This window comes from Phalacrocorax aristotelis, chromosome 6 (genome assembly GCF_949628215.1).
Source record: "Phalacrocorax aristotelis chromosome 6, bGulAri2.1, whole genome shotgun sequence".
NCBI classification, from domain to species: Eukaryota; Metazoa; Chordata; class Aves; order Suliformes; family Phalacrocoracidae; genus Phalacrocorax; species Phalacrocorax aristotelis.
In genome coordinates, this window is record NC_134281.1 from 5,676,460 (window position 1) to 5,689,604 (window position 13,145).

The 13,145-nt window shown below is 42.1% G+C and overlaps 1 protein-coding gene across 9 annotated transcripts in view; it reads left to right on the forward strand.

Annotated features, from left to right (window-relative positions):
- The window catches only part of FOXP1 (forkhead box P1), a 390,881-nt gene that overhangs the window by 156,480 nt on the left and 221,256 nt on the right, over positions 1 to 13,145 (forward strand). For all 9 annotated transcript variants that reach the window (XM_075095656.1, XM_075095655.1, XM_075095666.1 and 6 more), the window contains one exon: positions 6,916 to 6,981. The gene's annotated coding sequence lies outside the window, so the exon portion shown is untranslated. The remainder of the gene's footprint in view (positions 1 to 6,915; positions 6,982 to 13,145) is intronic.

Here is a 13,145-nt window from a genome sequence, read left to right on the forward strand (position 1 = left end):
GGGTGGTGGGGGTGGTGGAATGAGTTCGGTGTTATTATTCTTTGTACTAACAAATCCTGTTTTGTAACTATCCTGAAGATAATGCTTCCATTGTTAGTTAAAGCTTTCAAACAGTGTGCAACGCAGAACTGCAAAAGCAGCAGCAAAAAAAAAAAAAAAAAAAAAAAAAAAAGGATGGGGGGGGAACCCAAACCCAACCCTCTGGTCTTTATTGTTTCCTTAGCAAGGGTCCTCACTAGAACGTCTGCGCTGTAATAGGAAGGTTTTTCTTATGTGGAAATTGAATCGTCTCTTCATTGATATTAATAGCACACTAGAGACGTTAGCCATGATGCAAAGTACCAGAACTGTAGAGTAGGAAACCTGATATTGCAGGGGGGAAAAATGACAGTCCTATTGCTCCTCAGTGTGGGAGACGTCCCTCCCCGAGAGCAGAGTTTGCATAATGGCATCCTGGCTTAACTATTTACTTATAGGTATTTTAATCCCGGGCTCTTTCTTTTACTATAGGCGTAATTACTGTTGCTTGCTCTTGCACTTATTAACTGTGCGGCTCGGTTTCTGATTCACTCTGGACAAATTAGTTTTAAAAATGACTTTCAAGAAAATCGGTGCGCTGTGCCTGCACAAAGGATATACGGTATATGTAACGTACGCTGTATTAGGAGAACCTCGGAGTCCAATGAGAGGGAATTGGTATCAAAAATTAAAGAAAAGATGACAAAGGGCACGTCTTCAAAGCAGACGGTTGGTTGTAGTACAGACAGCATTTGGAGAAATGTGGAAAATGTGCAGCGAGGCCAGAAGTAGTAGTTTTGGTTACCAATTAACTATTTCCTTCGTTTGAGTAACTCCTCTCAAACAGAAGAGTGTGCTGTTCCACCACATGTTGGAAAGTGTGAGAATCTGAATAAAATTTCATCAACCTTATTAAAATATGTAGGGACTTTGGTCTTCTTGGGTACAAATCAGCCTACAGACTCAGAGGCATTTATTAACAATAAGGCTGCTGAGGGTTTTTAATAACAAAATTACAAATACCATATCTAATTGTAAGTATATTACTTTTATGCACCAGTTTAAAAAAAAAAAAAAAACTTTTTATGAGGAAAAGTACCTCAGTCAAAGCACCTTGTGTGATTAGTGCTATTGTATTCTTAAATTTTGATTGATAGAGATAATAGTTTTCACTTAAAAATACAGACAGGTACTTTAACTTTCCATGACAATAGCTATTTGCATTTCTTTTATCTTTTTGTTTAACATTTGTGGGGGTTGGGACGGATTTGATTATTAACTCTTATTGCACAGCGAGGTAAATGCTAAAACAAAGCTTTTGTTAAAGCTTCAAAGGTAAAACAGCAAATATTGTTTTTAGGCTTCAATATTTAAAGGCTGTTAAAAGGATACCTCGAAAATATTTCCACATGACCATGACCAAGAGTATCACTTGCCTGTCAGGTAAGAGAGAGGAGCGCGGGGCGGCGGGCGGGAGCTGAGAGGGCTGCCTTCAGCCCAGGCGAAGGAGCCGGAGCGAGGCGCGGGTCACGGCGTGGGGGGGTGGAAATTCACGTTTGGGAACCGTGGGAGACCCGCCAGCCTCTCCCGAGGACCTCGCTTTGCCAGCCAGACCTAGGAGAGTGTTGTAGGAGTCCTGAAAAGTAACGGGTCTGGGGTCTTTGGCGTCGCAGGGATGCCAGCGAGCGATCCCCTCAGCCCCACGCCTACGGCGGTCGCTCCACGGTGCTCGGGGAAGGGATATTCCTCTCGTTGCTTTAATTAGGCGAGGTCAAGTTTCGAGATGAGAGTTGTAACGCAGACATAAAATGGTTAAGGCTGGCATTGAGGCACGGAGAGTTATTTTAAGAAACGGGGAAGATCTGGCGAGTATAAAACAGGCGGCAGCGTTTGATCTCCTGGCTCTCAGCGTCAGTGAGATGGCCTCTCATCATTTGATTGGGCATTTGACAGGTTTGATACTTGCTGGGAACGTGTTATGGTCTTTACGTCTGATGAATTTCAGTGAGGGCCAGCTCTGTTATGCAAAGCGATTCGTGTGAGGCAAATAACCAATCCATCATTAAAAGATGCAAGACTTAACAATCACGGTTCAAATTCTGTATGGGAAGCGAGCTGTTCTTAACTTGTCTATTAACCGTACCCGTATTTCCTATAAGAGCTATTAAAAAGCGGGGGAGGAATGGATTGTGATTAGTTTCGTAGCATTAGCTTACATCGAGCGATTCTTTTCCAAGGTTACAGTGGACTTGAAAGGTAATATTATTTTGAAAGAGAAAATGTGCTGTGCGTAGCTTGTCCTCGTGCTGTTATTTATTTTTATTTTATTTTATTTCTGTTTAGAATAAATAATAAGCACCAGCCAGAGATTCTGAACAGCCTGCTAATGACTGAAAAAGAAAATACAGTATGACTTGCTCCCTCCTTCCACCGAGAAGCAGCAAGGTAGCGAGCATATTATATCCCTGTGTTTTGGCCTGTACCAAATCCATTTCCCCCTCTTCAAAGCAAGGTGGAAGAAGTGCACTTAGTCTCTCGCAGCTTTACTGTTCACCTGCATTTTACTTTCTGAGGAGGTGATAATGACTCCTGGTATAGAAAAATCTCCTGTACCGTGCCTCCTGAGATTTAATAGATGCTGCATGATAAAAAGTAGCCACCTTGACAATGGTCAGAAAAAATATTTCTCCCTCACGTAATTTAAAATAGTTAGTTTAATGTATTTTTTTTAGGTTGCTGGATGCCTCTAAAAAAAAAAACCCAAAACACCAAACCAAAAAAACCCCAAACAAACAGGTAGAACAAAACTGAAGAGATGACTACTGACCATCCTGAAAGCGATTCTGTGTAGGATTTGTGTGTTAGTCCGGGTAACTCAACCGAGTGCACTGGGTGAGAAAAGTAACCTGTGCGCAGTGTTGGGCCCACAAGCGTGCCAGGTACCAGATGTTGCTCTTCACGATCAGGGTGCATCCTCTCTCTTCAGGATTAGCAAAATACCAAATGAAAAATGTAGTGGGTTGGGGTTTTTTTTTCTCTTACAAATGTACAGTTGACAAAATCATTGACTGCATCTATTCCTGCAAGGGACAGGAAAATAATAATTATGACAATAGTAGGACATATTTCATATTTCAGCCTGTGCTGAATGTGACTCAGGGAGTTCTGAAGGGAAAGAAGCAGCTGTATTAGATGGTTATGGTTCACTTTATTGAAGAGAAATTACTGCACAGAGGTGCTTATTAGATGATCGAGTTTTGATATTTTAAAGCTTTCAGGAAGCTTTGTAGTAAATATTTTAATCCGACACATTAAATATATTTCAGCTGGTCCTGTACAAGAAAAAGTGAATAAAAATAAAATTTCATAAAAAATTTTTTTGCTGTGCTATCGTGCGTGTTTTCTCTCTCTCCTCCCCTCTCTCTCGCTCTCTCTTTTTTTAAAATAAAAAGTGTGCTTTCTAGGTAGTAAAAGGGAGATTCCCTTGCTGCTTTAGGTTTCCAATAATGAATTGTAGGGTTCTCAAGGCTTGGGACACTGGCAAAAAAATGTACATGCGTAATTCTAAGCGGGAGAGCAGCTCTACTGGTGTTCTACTTTCCTGTGTAAAATTACTCACAGCCAGTTTGTGTGGGATCAAGGTCTTGGTGAATCTGTTTTTGGCTACACCCAAGGCTCTTCTTATTTAGATATTAATAAAAATTATACCGTTTTAAGTAGAATTTCATTCTGCAATGCTCTCTATTTCTGCAAATTCGTTATATTATTAGTCAAAATTGGCTTCGTGGTAATCCCTTGAGTTAGTGCTCCATCCTGCAGCCGTCCAGAAATGACCTGCCTGCCCTGAAGGAAGAGACCACTTAATCGCATAAGCGTTGTGGGATCAAGAGAGTTACAAGGTCCAACCCGACAGCAGGCATCATGGCAAAGCATCTCATCTTTTTGCCTGGTCCCTTGGCGCCAGGTAAATAGGTGGGACCTGATCCAGAGCAATACGGGGGACTTTCTGTTAAAGTCAACTGAAGAGGTTATGGCCCCGGCTCAGGTCGTGATCTTTTTAGCATTGTTACCAGTTGTCTTTCCAAAATCCTGCTGAAAACAGGTATTTTAAGAAGTATGTTTGTATTGGATCTAAAAATGTATTACAAAAGCGTTTACCCATCTCGCTGGTAGGTAAACTGAGGCACTTGGTGAGTAAACCCAATGTTTTCAGGATTATCCGGTAAGATCTCAGCAGGGTACGTGGTTTTGCACGGACCGTTCCCCATGTGGGATGCCAGCTGAGCCGGGGGGACAGTGTCACGGGCGCTTGGAGACCTTCCCTCTGCTTGTGAGACAGCAGGACCGCTGCTGCTCACAAAGTGGATTTTCGTTTGTGGTTTGGTTTTCTATTTTAATCATCTCCTTGAGGGAAAATATGAGTGTAGCAAAGTGTCTTGCTTTGGTAGGATGGGATTTTTTTCTTTGTTTGCTCCACACGCACACTTACAGTGTTGATGGTACTTTGTGTTTATGTTAAAGACAGCATGATGGAAGGAATGTGTGTTGCCTACATCAATTCGCTCAACCATATAAACATTTTCAGGAGGAAGGTCTGTATTTGTGTTTCTACATTTTGAGATGCTTTTTGACTATTAATGAGAAATGTTCACAGGTGAGAACAGCTGGCTCTGCTGCTCATTTTAACTTCAGTGGTACATTATCCAAATTTTTGAAAGCCAGGTAGCATACAGAGAGACTTGGGTAACCAGAAATGAAATCAGTTTGGGTTTCAATCAGGGAGTAATTTGTGAGACAAGCTGAAGTCCTCCTCAGGCCACCGTGTGTGTTGCCCTCGGTAGACCACGTTGGTCTTCCACCTGCTAATGGTGGGGCGGTGAGTTCAGTTCATATATGACAAATGTGTTTAGAAAAACATTACCTGCCTTCTACAGCTCTGCCGAAAGAGATGTTGTATGCACATTTTATGCAAACGTGTAATTTTCAGCAGTTTCCTTAAAAAGGACATTTTAAGATGGCTCATTTGCTATCATGAAGACTCAGGGTAGAAATGAAGTCTGCTTGCAAAATACTGCCAAAATAAGGAACTGACTGCCAAATACCCAGAAATTTATAAAAGAGATAAATATGAAAAGAGGTTTAAAGTGTCAAATTCAAGATAACCCCCGCAGCAAAGCAGGATAAAAGCCTTTATTGTTGCTAATCTAAGAGCACATCGTGTGTCAAAGGTCATGTATTTTACATAAAAGATGTATTGTTTTACATACTCTCAGGAAGGTGAGACCTGACCTATTATGACGGAGTAGTGTTATGTCCTTTACAGTGCAGAATCCGGAATGTCTCATACATGTACCCCAGCAAAGTACACAGGCCTTCCTATACAGCAGACATGTACAAATTTTGGCCCCTGATCTTAAAAGAACGCTGAAAAGCTTCTCACTCGAAACATAAAAAATAAAAGAAAAAAGAAAAAAAAATGCCAGTGAGCAACAGATAAAAGCAATATTTATTTCATCTCAGGGCAACCTTTTTATTTTCTGGCTAAAAATAATCAGGTTTCAATGGTAAAGAGGTAATGCCTCATTCTTATTGTGAAAACATTTTTCCTTCCAAAATGAATGGCAAATGAGTATGTTTTCTTTTGAAAGAACTCAATGAAGATTCTGATTTTTTTTTCCCAGAGGTTGGTGTTCTACTGCTTCAGCACAAAGCTTCACCTGCTGGCGTGAACAGCGTAACTTACCATTTGCTGAGTTTCATTAACACCCCCAAAACTCCACATCACTCTGTGAATTTTATGAAGTGGAGTTTCACGTAGCCCTGTCTTACACATCCACGTGTCACTGACTTTCCGTTTCGTATGATGTCATCTGTGTCACCAAATTCTTGTGTATTTCTTTCTCTCTTTATTACATCCTATTCTGCACCCCTGCAGGCAGAAGATCAACACTTCAGTGAAATTATGTTATAATTTTACTCTATTAAGGTATTTGGTCAATTGATGGGGAATTAATTCTGAATGCTGTTAGTGGTTTGAGTTAGTGACTTGATCTAAATTAATAAACAAATGTTTTTCTTTTCTCTTGTACCATATGTTGATCCCAATTACATGAACAGAAAGTGGCAGATTGTCATGTTTCTTAAAAGATTACATACTCTTTTGCATAAGAGAGAGTACACAAGATGCAGTAATATACAGGGTAAAAAAAAAACCCTACACGTGCTGTTTTCTCCCTCCTACTTTTTATAAAGATACACTTTAATTATTTCTCTTTTTAATACCCACTGCTCTTCCTACCGTGGCGTACTTGGTGTGCTCTTGGTAATGCTTAACGAGGAGATATCCCAAGACAGTAAACAACTTTCTGAATTAGGAGGGTGCAGCTAGTTTTAAAATCTCATCTAGGACTGTGTCTCTATGGAAAAGGATGAGAAAAAAAGAAAGGATCCAGAAGCTAAAATAGCAGTGGTTACAAATGGTCTTAAAGTGCCTTAAGTAAGGAGAACCCATTCAGACAATAGTCAGATTTCTGAAACAAAGGACTGAACTCATCTATTATTCAAATTGAAAATAGATTGATAGGCATCAAGATTAAGAAAGTTTATGCTAGAGAACAAAGATGCCTCATCTCTACGGGTTTTTTTCTTCCTCCCAAAGACCAGGTCGCTTGCGCTGAACTGAAGAGCCGTACGCGGGCTGGTACTGATAAGCAGCAGTCCTGTGACTTGATTGTTTTTATTAACTCTTTCTGAAAGTCATTCACCATTAAACACGATTAGATTTATTTGTTGCTTTATTTATGTTTGTACTTGCAAAAGTGCTGCCAATGGAAATGCTTTGGTGGTTGTTGCTGACGCTGACCCAGCAGTCACGTGTGTTACCTTCTTTCTCTGCAGGGTAAGAAGAGTGACCTTTTTGGGTGGCTGTAACTGAAGATTGCTTTACAGGAGCAACTGAAGAAGGTAAACACAAATAATATTTTGCACACAGTTTCTGAAGCAGGTCTGAAGGAAGGGTCTGACCCTGCAAACCCCAGGAGCGCGCCTTAGTTGCACAAGTAGAGGCTCATCTGGCAACATGGCTAAAGACTGCGGGATTGGGCTTGGAGCTAAGCTTCTGGAGCCACCGCTGTGCCTTAAACCCATGTTTTGCCTGGGAAGCCAATGGTTTAGGTGCCCGGTTCCATTTTAGGAGCAAGGCTACAAAGGTGCGCTTTTTGGCTTTCAGCCATGTTCTGAGAAGGCTGTTTGGTAACCGGACAGAGCCTGTGTGCGAGCGGGAAGACCCTGCTCTGGCTGGTCTTATTGGCCACACGGCCAAACCCGTGGCCCGCTAGCCACGGGTGCTGGGCTGGGAGCTGCAGTAGCGCAGCCCCGCAGTAAGGTTGCCTTGCCGAGGCAAATCCCTGGGGGACGGTCAAGTCAGCTTCAGCGCTGCTTCGTCCCAGGCTGAGACACTCCTGGATTTACAGCAGCATGGAGAGCAGAGCAGGAGAGCAGTATTTAGCTGTTATTTCGATTGCTTATTATCACTGCAAAAATTAAAACATATGCTTTTTAGTCTTTTGGAGCATAGCAAAAAGGAAAGAAATATCACTCTCTGCAAAAATGATTTTTATTTAAAGCAACGTGAAAGTCCCTTGCATCTAAAATAACTCCTTGCCTCTCTTCTGGTCCAAAGTTTCAAGTTGGAAAGGAATATTAACATCACAAAAGTGGTGATTCACAAAATTAACTTGCAGAAGAGAAGAGTAACACAGATCGGTGTTTGGTACTGAAGGGTGTCATCTGACTGAGGTTCATATGGCTGCTTTATAATCACCTTCTTTCAGAAATTAATAGTCGGTTAAGCACCATAGCAACAAGCAACACTGATGTAAGCGTTGAGCAGTGGCTGCTGTTCGCTGTGATGTCAGTGCTCGTTAGTGCTGTTCTCTTGACCTTGTTTGAATATAAAATGGTGATTTCATTTTAAACTTAGAATTTTACAGAATGACTAAATGCATCAAAGTGAATTAGAGCTATTTTTGTTTTTAATTTTATTAAAATGTACTTCAAGGGGGAAAAAAATGTCCCTGTTCTCTTCTGTTTTAAATTAAAATAGATCTGAGGACGATGTGGGGTTTTTCCTCAGTTCTTTGTTGCTAAGAATATCTATTTAGTGAGGATGAAATTCATGAAGTTCAAGTGAATGTTGCAATCCTTGGCCATGTCAACGGTGTATGTCAGCTGTGAGATACATGCCTCTCCTCAAGATATGATTATTGCTGGGGTTTTTTGTGGTGGAGCCCATGAGGTATTAGATGCATTTCAGCTATCGAAGAAGCAGCAGATCCTGCAGTTCAAGATGATGGTGGTTCCTTGCCCTGCAGCGGTGTTCCCCCTTTGAGTTGTTGTGAAGAAGTGGGAAAATTTTAAGTCCCAGATGCATCAGAGGGCTTCAGAATTGATGGGGTTGTTGTGGAGTCATGGTTCGTGTGTGGCCGTGATGCTACGCGACCCAGGAAAATTAGGAATTTTGGTTGTGATAAATGCAAAACACTAACTTTTGAGTGGCCCGAAGTTTGCAGGCCATGTCTCCAAAAGCAGACATATTTTTGTATTGCTACCATCAGGACACACCACACGTGCCAGACGTGCCCTCTGGCCCACATCCTTCAGCAGTAAGCAGTTTGGGTGATTCATGGAATATATCCCTGGAAAAGACCATTAGATCTTTCAGTCTGACCTCCTGAGTATCGTAGGTTATTGAGCCTCACCCCGCACCCCTGGGCAGAACTGGTAAGTAGGGTTCAGCCAAATTTGGTCTCCCAGAAGGTGTTCCAGGCTCAGTGAGAAGACCCTGAGGGCTGGAATGACACCATGGGACAGCTACAGTATATGCATGCGGGATGCACGTTCAAGCACGTGTTTTCAAACTGCACAACAAAATTTACAACTTGATGAAAAAGAAGTGGTTCTGTGTGTCCTTTAACGTTAGGACTTGTTTCTCTGAGGTTTGGCTCTGTCCTGCTTCCACTGCAGTGAGGGGTGCCATTTTCAACGAAAACCTATTTGCTGCAGGATCGGTCCATAATCTTGCAACATATTTCATAAAATAAAGCCATAATGAATGATATGTGGTCCAAGACACTGGATGTCAAATTTCAACTGGGTGAGAATTGAAACTGCCAAGATAATAAACCATGAGAATAGGAGATAGTAATGGAAACAGTGATAGAGTCCTAATTAGAGCAGTGCCACTGGAACAGGGAAGGTTAAGGGTTTGGTTGATTGAGTTTGAGCTCAATTGCTTGATAGTTTAATTTCAGGTGAAATCCCATCTTCTGAGTTAGCGGTTAAGCCGCTCAGTGCAGTTATAGGGCAGGACTCGCTACTCCTTGAGGAGCGGCCGCGTGGCCCCGGGTGTCCCAGCACTGCGTGCGAGCCTGCCCTCGGGCATGCGGAGTGGGATGCAGGACCGAGCTGGCAAACTGGATTTTTATACTCTGTGTTTTGTTTGGCCTTCTCCCCCCGCCCCCGTGAGCTCCAAAGAGCTCTGAATGGAGGCGCAAGTAACAGAATAGATACAGCAAGGGGCTTTGATAGTTAAACCTTCAGAATTAAGATGTTTACGTTCTCCTTTATTTAGCACTGTTAGGCATAATGCCTAATTATATGCCAGTTTTTCCTCAAAGTAAGAATTTGAATTGAAATGTTTGATTTGGGGAGAAGGGAGGGGAAATGTATTTTTACAGAATTATGGACAATAGTGTTAGTTTTCCAGGAGTAGTCATTTGTTTAAATGTATGTAAAAGCATTTTCAATAATCAAACACCATTCAGTGAGCATTGTAAATCAGGGATAGCTTGCATGCTGAAAAATTGAAAAGTACAAAACATGCTACTAAAGTTGTACATTATTGATGACAAAAGACACATGCAGACTTTTAAGATAGCAAAGATAGAATCCTTTAGAAGATGGGAAAAAATCAACACAAAGGATTTAGCAAAGTTGCACTTAGTTTAAAATTTCAAATCTTAATGCTTGTCAGACTTAAATGCTGATTAAATATTGATAATGAAACAGAAGCTGCCAGCTGTAACTCAGAACCGAATGAGGTGATCAACAGATAAATCTGTGGGTTTGAGCTTTAACTTTTTTTTATATATGTATATTTTTTTCTCCCTTCCCTTCAAGCCAGGAGAAAGGTCAGAAGGACTTTTTTTTCCTAAGCGCAATATAAAAAATGGATTGTACAGATAGAGTATGTGGAAAATGAAGTGGTTCTGGGACAAAAATGAAGAAAAAAATATTTTTTGTCCAATAGTCCCACTGCTTTGTTTCATGAGGAAGAGACATAGCCCTCAAGCCGGATTGGGATGTTGCTGCGCCACATCTTTGCTGGCCATAGCAGGAGGAGCTCTAGGCAAGAGTTGAAGCCCTGAAACAAACTTTGCCAGAGAAGTTTCTGCTTATGAAGGGCTCAACAGTGTGTGCAGTTTCTCCCCAGCACTCTTCCTTGCTAGTGACTTTCCAGAAGGTGTGCTGGTGAGGTCCTTACTCCCATTTTCTGTGCTGGCTGGGTGGCGGCGATGCTTGCACATCAGGCCCTGGGGAGTTAGTAGGGTGATGTTTCCCTTACTCAGTTTGGCACCTTGACTTCTCTTGCTTTTGACCTAATGGTCTTAAAGCATATTACAGAGCAGAAATAGCTATCGTTCCTAGAAGATGCAGTGCGTGGCGACTTCTGAATATGGGTCCTGTGACTTGGGTGCATTCGTAAGAAAGTCTGTAATGAAGCAACCAACCTCATTCTTGGACATGTTCTGTGATGTTTTCTCTGCAACAGGCCCAAATTACATAGAGCTGTACTGGAAGCATTTTACATGAGTGCTTGTATCACCCCCAGCAGGAAATAGGGGTCTGGGAGACCCCATCGGTGCCTGCTGCTCGCTTGCTGGTGGGGTGGTCGTCATGTAGCTGGAGCGGTTAGTGCCTGTCAGGCCACATCTAAGACTGGATTTATTTACTTCTGGGTTGTTGGGAGGGGTTGTAATATCCTACTTGTTAAGACCTTTGAGTTACTCAAATTGAAAGGTATGGTGCGGTGCAAAGTGTTTCTGTAATCTCTAGCAATAGAAATTACAATATTATCTGCATGTTTTGGGGTAAACCCTAAAAAGGTGGTGTGTGGGCCCTTGGAAACACAAACTGCTTGAAGACTTTACCTATTTCAATGAAAAGTTTAGTCCAGAGATGAGCAAAGCTGTGACTTTTCTGAAGGAACTGGGTCAAGAAGATGTAGAAAATAGATTAAGACATTTTGGAATAATTTAAAAAGTATCTGAGCAAATCTCATTAACATGGACCACTAGCTTGCTGTATTGAAGACTTTAAAGATCTGTCAGAGGAGTTCTTTCTGCGCTATTGTCTGCCAGCATTAGCAATCTCAAGAGAACATGTTTCTTTTGTTTGCTTTTGGCCCATTTAGCTTTTCTTCTTTTTCTTCTTCTTCTTAATGTTCCTTAATATATTATAAATCTTCAAGTGGGTTGGTAGAAAAATGTTTCTCGGCTTTAACATAGTCAGTAGCAGGTTTTGATCCTCTTCTGTGGTGCTTTTGGACCAAATCCTTCTCGTCTTCATGAAGACTGCTAAAGTGAGCAAGATTTGGCCAGTATTTTGCATAATGCTGCAGCGTTTCTTCCATTAGCTTAGGTAGATGCTCAGTATGATCTTCAGTAAAAAGCAAGTGCTGATTTGTATTACTTAACGTGTATTCAGAGTACTGTCATCCATTTGAAATCTTTGAAGAACACGAAGCCCGAGGCTGAGTGGTTCATGCACACCTCTGGATTTGGAAAAGGGTAGCCTCATCTATACCTACAGCTCAAATACAGCTGCATATATTGAAGATGGCCCAATATGTAAAGGCTGTAACTGCAGGTTAAACAGCCATAAAGGGTGCACTGATGTTTGCCAGTTGCTAAAAAGTGCGGTGAGGTCCATTAAACTAAGATGTCATCAGAGGAGGCCCAGCCTTCCTCATCTTATGAGTTTCATGCTAAAATGGCTATATTGGTAAGTGCCATCATGGAGCTCGGGGCTGCAGTGTCCCTGCCCTGGGCGGGTGTTTGAATTCCTCCCACCACCCTTGTGTGTACAAGGGAATTCAAGCTATGTGCGTCCCAAGAGGGAGTCACGACACCCCGCACCACGCACTGGTGTGCCTGCAAGGGATTTTGTTGTTGTTGCTGTGATGGGTAGTGCTGTTGAAGCTGGTTGGACTCGTCATCCTGAGCCATGTGGGAAAAGATGCTGGAAAAGCCATGTTCAGAAAGTTGGAGCCTGTTCTTGTGCCATCAGTCGTCCATGAACAGCCTCTCCCCTCTCATGCTGATTGTAGCTTTGCAATGGACTGTGTTCAACAGGTACATCGCTGTGTTCATCAACTTGGCCTAACTACAGATATACCAAGGAAGCAGCTCATAATATACCATGCAGTGCAGACTGTGCAATTTACAGCCTGGTTCTTTGAGACCAAGGTGGATAAAATGTCAGGACATGCTGCATTTTATCATAGCTTGGGCGAGGAGAGAATTGGGAATGGCATAGGTCGGAATGGCAATGGTCCTTGTAACTCCAGAACCCAGGCATGGGCTGCAGGTCAGATAGCTTGAACTCATGCTCAGTCTCAAACACAAAACCAAACGTGACGGAAGAGATCCGGTCTCACGGTTTCCTTCTGAAGCAGGCAGATAACTCTGAATTAAGGGTTGTGCTGAAACTTGCCCTGGTGCAGGTTATGCTGCTGGGCCGGTGGATGCAATGGTGGTTGCCACTTGCTGGTGCAAATAGGCTGATGGGCTTTAATGCGCATCACTGCTGTCTGTTAGCATCTCACACCCGTGCCTGTTTCTCAGCACAAGGGCAGGAACCACTTGCAGATTTGCAGGCTTGAGACCCTGCTTCTAGAAAAATCACGTCGTGAAGATGGTGCACGATCCTGCGTTACAAAATCTAGAGATGTGAGAAAGTGACACCAGAAATAGATTCTTATTGCATATTTGATATTTTATTTGGTCATCTCTGAGGTCGCTGCATGTTGCCTTCTACCACACCAGAAGTATATCTTCTGTAATACT